Raw genomic sequence first — 10246 nt, 5'->3', positions numbered from 1 at the left:
TTCTGAGAAGAGCCTGCTTTGCTAACTGGCTGGCACGTGAGCAGACGACCAGTCAGTGACTTTGTCAGCGTGTGTGCGAGACGGGCCACACATCCCAGGCTGACCAATCATACTGTTCGATTGTGGAGTGACCAAGAATAGCACACTCTGCTTGGCTAATCACAAAATCACGTGTAAGGAGAGAGTTAACCAATAGCTGATATCACTACGACACTATCTTGTAATCACCACAACAGAATACTACACACATCTTCGAGTACTGAGCATGCTGTAACTGTGAAACACTGCAGCAGTACAACTGATATCAGCATGTAAAATAATACATGAATAAGAAACAAGATAATAGAATCCGTGGCTTTGATAAAATACTGGCAATCTGAGAGACCAGACAGTCAGTGCACAATACAAAGACTGGAAGAACCATCATGGCTTAACCATTAAGTGATGAATGAACCTACACAAGTTAACCAGTTTTGTGCTGAACATTAACAGGTAAGTACAGCCTGTGTGCAACATTCAAATCTCCAAGTATAGCCTGTGTACAACATTTAAATCTCCTCCCCTGTAGATAAGTAACCTAATCTTCATCAGTGACAGCAAATGAGAAAGAACCCATCATTCACTAGAACATTCTGGAACAAACTATCAGTGTCCAGAGACGTCACTGACTGTGACGTTAAGAAGAATTAAATGGAATATTGCTACAAGCACATGACGACATGGCGATTTTCTAGATCAATCATAGCCGAGCTGTGACTGCATGTCAAAGCAATAACTGAACCAAGTAAACCAAACTAAGGCAATATCAACATACTCATATGAACACAAGCAATGTGTCGGACAATTTACAGATCATCAACACATTCTACACACAATACTTACAGCGATACATAGCGAGATGTTGGCCTCTGGGACAACACACAACACACACTGATTGTGACACAGCAAGAGAGAGAGAGAGAGTAGGCTCTAGCCAGTGACTGGCCAGGTGAAAAGTGACCAGTGATCACCCATTCTGTCTATTTATGGAAAGTGTTCAGTGATAGATTTCTAAATGATTTCTGAACCAATTTACGTCAGATAGTTTGCAAAAGAAGCAGCTCAACACTTACTTTCTGATGAGTATAAAACACAGTGTTAATTATTCATAATCTTAATTTAAGTCACCTGAAAAGGGTCAGTTTTAGCGAGCTCATCGCGGAAAATTACAAACTGTTAAATCAGTTTAACATAGGCAAACATAAATGGAATAGATTTAAAGATGGAATTGCAACGATTCTGCCAGTATACAATACTTGTAGTTTACTGATCTGACAAAAGAGATATTTAATTAAATATGCTGTGTCACAAACACAAGTTTCAGCTCACCCAATGGCATACAGCAACACTAGTTGTTGAGTGGTTGTTGCTAAAGGAGGAAAACAAAATGATGTAAGCTTAGCATCAGTTGAAATCTTTACACTGACGAACGATTAAACTAAAATCAAATATGCTTCTAACTGATTAAAGTGTGTTTGTAAGCACAACAAATATAATATTGCAGTGAACGATACATAAACTTAATTTAATAGATGTTTAGTGAACCGGTTTAGAATGGGCTTTGCATTCAAACCGGGAATGGCATCATACATTCTGCACAAGCTGTTGGAGACTGGCAAGTTAGTTGTGAAAAAGGCGTCTGCTATAGAGCTTGTGCGTGAAACAGTATCTGAAGCCTGAGCTGAGCACTTGGCTACAAAAAGAAAAGCTGAAACATTAGCAAGCAATTGACCTTGAAGATGCTTACAATAAAGTCCAGTTTGTGCACCTCATGGAGCTGCTACTAAGGTATGGAGTAAGTTTGACACTGACAAGATGGATAGCATTCGTGCTTCAGGAAAGAACCGTTGTTCTACACTTCAGAGACTGGATGTCTGCACCTTCTAAATTTTCCATGGGACTGCCACAAGGGTCTCCACTCTCTCCTGTCCTCTACAACGTCTACACGAAAGGCCTTGCAGACTTGAACAACAGTGGATTAGCTCGGGTGCTTACTCTTGCAGATGATGGTCTGGTCTTCAAAACTTCGAAAGATGCTCAAGAAAGAACTACAGCTGTCCAGAAACAACTGAACAATATCGCGAAATGGTGCAAGGACACAGGATCTTCCATCAATTCAGTGAAAGCCCAAACGTTGCTGTGCACTCTCAACAACAAGACTGCGATCAAATCACCACCAGCTGTGTCATACAGCGGAATTCAGATCGAGAAAACCGAATGCCAACACTACCTAGGAATACAGTTCGACAGGCTGCTGACCTTTAGAAAACACACTGAAAATGCAGTTCTCAAATGCAAAAACGGTCTCTCAGTCTTAAAGGCAATGGCAGCAAAAGGCATAGAACAACGCCACCTCTTCCAGCTATATCAATCACTCGTTCTCTGTGTGATCGACTATGGACTTGAGCTAACAACACTGTCTCAAAGCAGCCTCCTAAAATTAGAAAGAGTTCAATATGAAGCTATGAGGCTGATCCTTGGAACAGCAAAAGATACACCTACGGAACCAGTGCGATACCTGCTTGACCTTCCTTCAATGCAGGCCAGAAACAAGTCAGAAAAGGTTACGACCTACTTCAGAGAATTAAAAATCCCTCAAAACCTACTGCATGATGCTGTCAAGGAACTAAAAGGCAGCCATCTAGGATGGGGAAGATCATGGATGGGGCAAGCAGAAGACACAATCCAGCTTGTATGCCAACTACAATACCTGAAAGAAACAAAAGAATGGGAGGCAAACCCTGAAAACCTCAATCATCTTTTCAACAGAGCCATTTCACCTACTCTATGAAGACACTGTCAGAAATGGCCAGAAGGCAAAACTGATGCAGAAGTGAAACTACTCATAGAAGAAAACAGTAAAGAAGAGGACATATACACAGATGGCTCAGTCACCAAATACCAATCCGGTTGGGGATTCACTGCGAAACAAAATGGAAAAACAAGGGAATGCTGCGTACAAAGTCACAACCTCCATCCTAACGATGGAAGCTGAAGCTGTGACATATGATCTCCAGCGCCTATCGTCTATTCATATGCCTGGAAACCAACATGCCATGATTCTGACGGACACAATGAACCTCATACAAAAAATTGAAAGTGGAATGGGAAGCCCAGAGTGGCATGAGGCAATGCGTAACCTTCAGATTGAAAAACTTACATGGTCATACTGCCCGGGACACGCAGGTGTTAAGGGAAATGAGCGACCTGACAGGCTTGCTGGTAACGCAGTAACAAGCGGTCTTCATCTAGGGAAATCGGAAATCCTCAGAAAAGTCAAAGAATACCAAAAACAACAGGTACAAGGCCACCACACCATCGATCCCCTCAAATAAAGACAGGTAGAGAGAGGGAGCTGATGCAAGTCTAGCATGAAAGGTCGAGCAAGATGCTTTGCAAATAAATATAATATTGGCATAATTTCCAAACCAACATTGCGCAAATTTCTTCAAAACAGAACAGTCTCTCTGGGTTTTTCCAAATACAGTAGACTGCAACACACTAGACGCCTCTTTCCTGGCATCAGAGATCTTTTCCCACCCCTCATGCGGCCAAACAGAGGCAGCATGTGTGTGAGTGCGTGCGTGTGAATGTGTGTGTGTGTGTGTGCGTGCGTGTGTGGGTGTGTGTGCCGGTGTGTAGAGGATGGGCTGTATGTGCATGCATGTCTGTATTGTGGGAGCAACGGAATATTGAAACGTGCGTGTGTGCATATATATGTGTGGGGAGAGGGGAGGGGCGTTGGGGGGGGAATGGGGGGGGTGTGGGGGGGGGGGATGGGCGTGTGTGTATGTGTGTGTGCGTGTTGTGGAAGCTGCGATACGTGGCCTAGGAATGAGTGTGGGGGCCGGGAGAAGAGGGGAGAGGTGGGCAGGGGAAGGGGGAGGGGTTGCAGTGTGATTTGAGAGATGGTGTGCGTGTGTCAGTGTGTGTGTGTGTGTGTGGTTTCTTGGGGCTCGCCGTGCACTTTTGCTTGTAGGTGGGCCTGCCGTGTGCACTGGCTGTGCTTCCCCGTCTGTGGAACTGCATTTGTGTGTGTGTGTGTGTGTGTGTGTGTGTTTCATTTATTTGCTTGTTCTTTGTTTGTTTGTTTTTTGACTCACTTGTGTAAACAAAGCGAGTCTATGTTTTAACCCGGTGTTCGGTTGTCTGTGTGTGTGTGTGTCTGTGTGTCCGTGGTAAACTTTAACATTGACATTTTCTCTGCAACTACTTTGTCAGTTGACACCAAATTTGGCATAAAAATAGGAAAAATTCAGTTCTTTCCAGTCATCGTGTTTAAAACAATATTGTGCTTCTGGGATGGGCACAAAAAAATAAAGAATGAAGCCTAATTATATGCATATATGTATTCTCTAAACTTGGCACTTTGATCTGATGTTCTGACCCAACAGCTAGAGCAGTCATTATTATCATTTTTTGTTCAAAAAGGAACTTCTTTTGCTAAGCATGGAAGTTTTATTTATTTTGCAAGCGTTTTGGTGCAGATAGTAAAAAAGGGAAATTACTCTGTAATGCTAGTGGAGTTAATTTGCTTTAAACTGATCTTTCTCATCTTAAACATTACATTTTGAAACAAGAGAGGCAAGGCCTTCAAGACTCACTTGTGATGCACTTTAAAAAAAAAAAATCCAAGCTTTTTATGTATTGAGTATAATTTCAAAATGTAATGTTTAAGATGAGAAAGATCAGTTTAAAGCAAACTAAGTTCCCCAGCAGAGTAATTTCCCTTGTTTTACTGTCTACACCAAAACGTTTGCAATAAATAAAACTTCCATGCTTAGCAAAAGAAGTTCCTGTTTGAACAAAAAATGATAATAATGACAGATCTTTTGTTGGGTCGAATATCAGATCAAAGTGCCAATTTTAGAGAATACAAAAAATATAAATATAACAGTAAGTGCATTATACTCAATACATAAAAAGCTTGGATTTTTTTAAAAAGTGTATCGCAAGTGAGTCTTGAAGGTCTTGCCTTTCTTGTTGTTGTTGTTTTGTTTTTTTTAATTCATTATCACTACTGTCTTTTGATTTATTTTTTCTTGTTTATTATTTATACTTTTTCTTCTTATTATTTTCTATTTCATTTCTCAAATGATAAATTATCTAGTCATTTACTTATTTATTCATTATTATCTATATATATATTGTCAGTTTTTCTCTTTAAATCTTTTTTTTTTCTTCTTTTTTTCTTTTTTTTTTACTGAGCGCGTTGGGTTACGCTGCTGACCGGCGGGTCCAGTCAGGCATCTCAGTTCATAGCAGATACGGTGTAGCGAATATGGATTTGTCCGAACGCAGCGACGGATCCTTGTATTACTGATACTGATACCGGCTGACACGCCAGATATACGCAGACCGGTGTAGCAACTGAAAGTAAGCGGATGCGACAGAGAAAACAGAGTCCGAATTTCAACCATACATGTATATTATTTTGTTTAACAAAATAGGTGTCGTTTTTCAATTTTGTTTTATTTATCAGTTTTAGATATATATTATATATTTTTGTATATATGTGTGTGTTGTTTTTTTGTTTTGTTTTCAAATGTATTTTCTGGCCACCTTTTGTTATGTTAAATGTGATATATCGGGCACATTACAATTTAGTTCCTTTGAAATTTTTTTCCTTGGGATTTCATTCTTTTCGTGGACAACACGTTGCAGAAACGAAAACAGAACAAAAATGTGTTTCCGCTGGGGCTCGAACCCAGGACCTTCCGCGTGTTAGGCGGATGTGATAACCACTACACTACGGAAACTATTAAGGTAACGTGGCTTCTATATTTCCTTTTACTATTTTAGAATGACTAAATCCTGCTCTTCATCTTCTTCTTCTTTCTCTTCTCTACCGCCTTCACCATAGTGTATTTTTTATTTAATCATTTGTTTCTTGAACTCAGGACAACTATCTAAAAAATCTTACCTTGTTGAACATTCTTATCGGCCATACTATCCTGAGTTCTAGATCCGGAAGTCACTGCCGTCGAGGAGTTCACTCTCTCAACCAGTCTGCTCAAGCGATTGGGTTTCAGCGATAATGCTAAGTTCTCTTAGTAAGAAAAAAAATTATGGTCAGGAGGAGTTCATTTATTTGCAAGTTGGGTAGCAAGTTGTCTTCACCATTTTGCTGTTACAGGCGAGTTTGTTTTTATACTGGGAAATATGTTTGTGCGTTCTGTCGTGAATTTTATTTGTCACAAATAATGTCTACTTTCAGTTTTACTATACTGCACGATTAAGCATAAAGAATTCCAGAACTAATGGATGTGGGTGTATTGTGTGGGTTTTGGTTTTGTGTTTACCAAATGACGCAAAGAAAGATAACAACAGACACGTGGAATAACTGCTGCTTTAATAATAGTATGACGAAGGCATACAACTAAATTCAGTCATCTGCCCAGACCTCTCGGCCTTTTTATGTCCCCATCGAATCTTCATCTTTCTTCCATTTTATTTAATTTATTTATTTTCTTCTTTTGTTTGTTGTTGTTGGGCGGGGTACGCAGGTACACTTCTGTAAGAACTTCGTTTTGTTCATCATAATACTGAGAGGTCAAGGCCGGCTCAGCAGTGGTTCATGCGATGTGCTCCGATTAATATTGTTGTAGTACTGAAGTTTTTGGCCCACGGACGCAAAAAAAAAAAAAAAAAAATATTGTGCTTGAATTTTTTTTTAATTTTTTTTTGACGGTGACACTTTTTGACGGTGACATTTATTGTCGCTGTCAAAAAATCCGATAAAAATCAACTTCTTCCAAGTTGGTCAAACAACCTTGAATTGAAAAAAAAAAAAAAAAAAAAAAAATGTCGGCATTGTTTTGAATTGACTCTCACACAAACGAAACCGCATGTTTTCCAGTTTTTGTGTGTACAAGTAAACGCAAATACTTAGCTTAAAAAGTTAATTTCAATTATCATCAAATCCTAATCCTAACCAGAAAACAGTCAATTTCTTAATAACAAATTATGTCTGGAAAAGGGTTCTAGAGGAGGGGGAAGACCCATACCAGAGGAAGAGGATCATCGACTGGGGGGTAGGGGGGTAGGGGGGGGTGAAAGACAGGAGAAACTCGCAAATAGATGAAAAAAAAAAGAAAGAAAAAAGGAAGGTCGAAGCGCATTGGAGGAGAGGGCAGAATTCTTCATTTGCCTTAAATGTGAGGTGGGAGTAGAAGACGAAATGAGTATCCAGTGTCACGACTACAAACAGTGGTCTCACAAAGAATGTACTTCACTCACAGACCGGGTCTTAAGCTATCTGAGTGAGAAAGCTGATACAGAAGAAGGGACAGAATGGATCTGTCAGGAATGCTACTCGGGGGGAGGGTGAAAAGAAAACTGAAGTAGAAGCAAACATCGACCGACTGATCAGACTGTTTGAGAAAGTAGATGAAAGGCTAGAAAGACTAGAGGAGGGGTGTAGCGGAAAGGCTCTGGAAGAGAAGATAGAGGAGGTCGTAGAGAAGAAGGTGACAGAACTTTGGGAAGAGAAGGTAGAGAATGAAAAAAGAGAGTTAAACTTGATTTTCACAAACATCCCAGAAAGTAGTAGTGAGAATAGTGAGGATAGAGTGAAAGAGGACATGTCAAAGATAAAGAAAGTAGTGGGGAAGATCTGCCCAGAACTGAAAGAAGATACTGTCAAGGAACCAGTGAGACTTGGAAACTTCAACTTAGGGTCCAAACCTAGGCTTATTAAGGTCAAAGTTAGTATGAACGAGGCAAAGAGGGAGATCCTGAGGAACGCTCGGAAACTGAACCAAGAAGTGACTGACCAGAAAGAAAGGGTGAACATCATTCCAGACTATACACCATCAGAAAGAAAAGAGAACAAAGAATTGAGGGAAGAACTCTGACAGAGAATTGAGAAGGGAGAGAAGGATATTGGAATCCGAGGTAGGAAGATAGTGCATGTCCAATGGAAATCCAGGCCTGGCCAGGGAGACCAGGGAAAAAATTGACTTAACCTCAAAGCACAAGACCATGTACATAGTTATAAAAAGAAGTTTGTTAATGTTAGAAATACTGTACAGGAAGTTTCTTATTCACTTTTGTATACAAACGCAGATGGCCTTCTAAACAAGAAAGATGAACTACTTGCTTTGATAGAAGAGAGTAAACCAAATATCATTATAGTAACAGAATCTATAGCAAAGAACCAAAAAGAAGTAAACTTACAATAATATTCAATTCCAAGCTATGAACTATTTTTTAATGAGAAACCCAAAAGAGGCATAGTAATGTATGTTAAGGATACCATAAATGCTAAAGAACACACACTAATGGAAAATAACTTTGAAGAAAGCTTGTGGATTACTTTTACAACTAAAGATAGACAAAAGATATTGATTGGAACTATATACAAAAGCCCAAGTACAACAATTGAAAATGAAGAAAAAATGTTTGATCTGTTGAGTGAGCAAAGATTGAAGCAGTTTGACTTTGTCTGCATTACAGGTGATTTTAACTTCCTAGATAATTATCAGTTGGAAAGGCACATGTTCTGGAGAAAGAGGACAGAAATTCATAAACTGTTTACATGATGCATTCTTGACTCAAGTAGTAAAGCAAACAACAAGACAAAGAGGAGGACAAAAAGCAAATATACTGGATTTGGTAATAGTTAATGATGAAGACAAAATATCAGATATAGAACATCTAGCCCCTATAGGTAAAAGTGACCATGAAGTGCTTATGTTCTCACTGTACTTAGGTGATGACCAGGAATGCGAAGAACCCAAGCAATCATATAACTTTAAGAAAGGGAACTTTAAACAAATGAGAGAAGAAATAAAGATGATAGACTGGCAAAAACTAAATGAGGTCAGTGTGGAAAGAAATAAAAACCACTCTACATTCTACAATAGAAAAAAATGTCCCACAACAAACCACCAGAAATAATAATAAACAGAAACCAAGGTGGATGAATGCAAACACATTGAAATTTGTAAAAAAAGAAAAGAAAAAAAAGAAACACAAATTGTACCAAAAGTTCCTAGTTACCAAACAAAGGAGAGACTATCAAAAATATATAAAGGCATGTAATATATGTAGTAAAAAAAATAAAATAAATAAGGGAAGCAAAAAAAGAATTCAAAAAGAAACTGTCACATGAATGTATAGATAACCCAAAAGCTTTCTGGAGATATGTACAATCAAAAACTAAAATGAAAACAGGAGTGAGTCCATTAATAACTAAAGATGGAGATACAGTAGAAACAGACAGTGGAAAAGCGGATATTTTGAATTCACTTTTTTCTAGTGTTTTTTTCAAGAACAGTGGTCCTGTTTTACATTGTTTCCAACCGGTTACTGAAGATTTTGTGAAGAAAGTGTGTCAGAGCGCTTGTCCAAAATCCTGTGAGCTTGACCCTGTCCCGTCGTCTTTGTTGGTTGAATGTATTGATGTTCTACTGCCACATACTACTCATGTCATCAATTCTTCCTTACTGTCTAGTTGTTTCCCTGAAAGCTTCAAATCTGCTGTTGTACGTCCACTCATCAAGAAACCATCTTTGGATCATAATTGTTCGAAAAATTATCGACCTGTCTCTAATCTGTAATTTTTTTATCAAAACTGCTAGAAAAGATCATATTGTCTCAGCTCTTAGCTCATCTTGAACAATATGGTTTACTTAATTCCCACCAGTCAGCTTATAGACGTGGTCATAGTTGCGAAACAGCCCTTCTTAGAATAGTGAATGATTTGCTTTCAGGATTTGATGAGGATAAGATATCTGTTCTCGCTCTCTTAGATTTGTCAGCAGCTTTTAACACTATCGACCACTCTATCCTCTTGAACACACTTAAAACTTCCTTTGGTATTCGTGACACTGCACTAGCATGGATCACGTCTTACCTGTCAGATCATACACAGAAAGTGTGTGTAAATGGTAGATATTCTAGAGTATCTGCCTTGAAATATGGTGACCCACAGGGGTCCGTCCTAGGTCCTGTTCTTTTCATGCTGTATGCGGCTCCTGTGTCGGATGTCATCAGTCATCATGCGATGTCGCATGAGAGCTTTGCTGATGACACACAACTTTATCAGTCGGCTTCCATAGCTGAATTTGATACACTGGTGACTCAAACACAGGAGTGCATTGCTGGCCTAAAGGACTGGATGACTCTCAACAAGCTGCAACTAAATGAAGTTAAGACTGAATTTATGATAACCTCTCCAAAGAAGTTTCGTCAACATCCTTCC

At 39.2% G+C, this 10246-nt stretch overlaps 1 non-coding gene across 1 annotated transcript; it reads right to left on the bottom strand.

The window, feature by feature from the left end:
- Positions 1-5725: 5725 nt before the first annotated feature.
- Positions 5726-5798, bottom strand: Trnav-aac (transfer RNA valine (anticodon AAC)). The gene has a single exon. It is a non-coding gene; the product is annotated as a tRNA-Val (tRNA).
- Between the last annotated feature and the right edge of the window lie 4448 nt (positions 5799-10246).

This window comes from Babylonia areolata, chromosome 3, assembly GCF_041734735.1.
Source record: "Babylonia areolata isolate BAREFJ2019XMU chromosome 3, ASM4173473v1, whole genome shotgun sequence".
Lineage (NCBI taxonomy): Eukaryota > Metazoa > Mollusca > Gastropoda > Neogastropoda > Buccinidae > Babylonia > Babylonia areolata.
The sequence above is the reverse complement of the archived record's forward strand: the minus strand, read 5'-3'. Positions and strand labels throughout refer to the sequence as shown.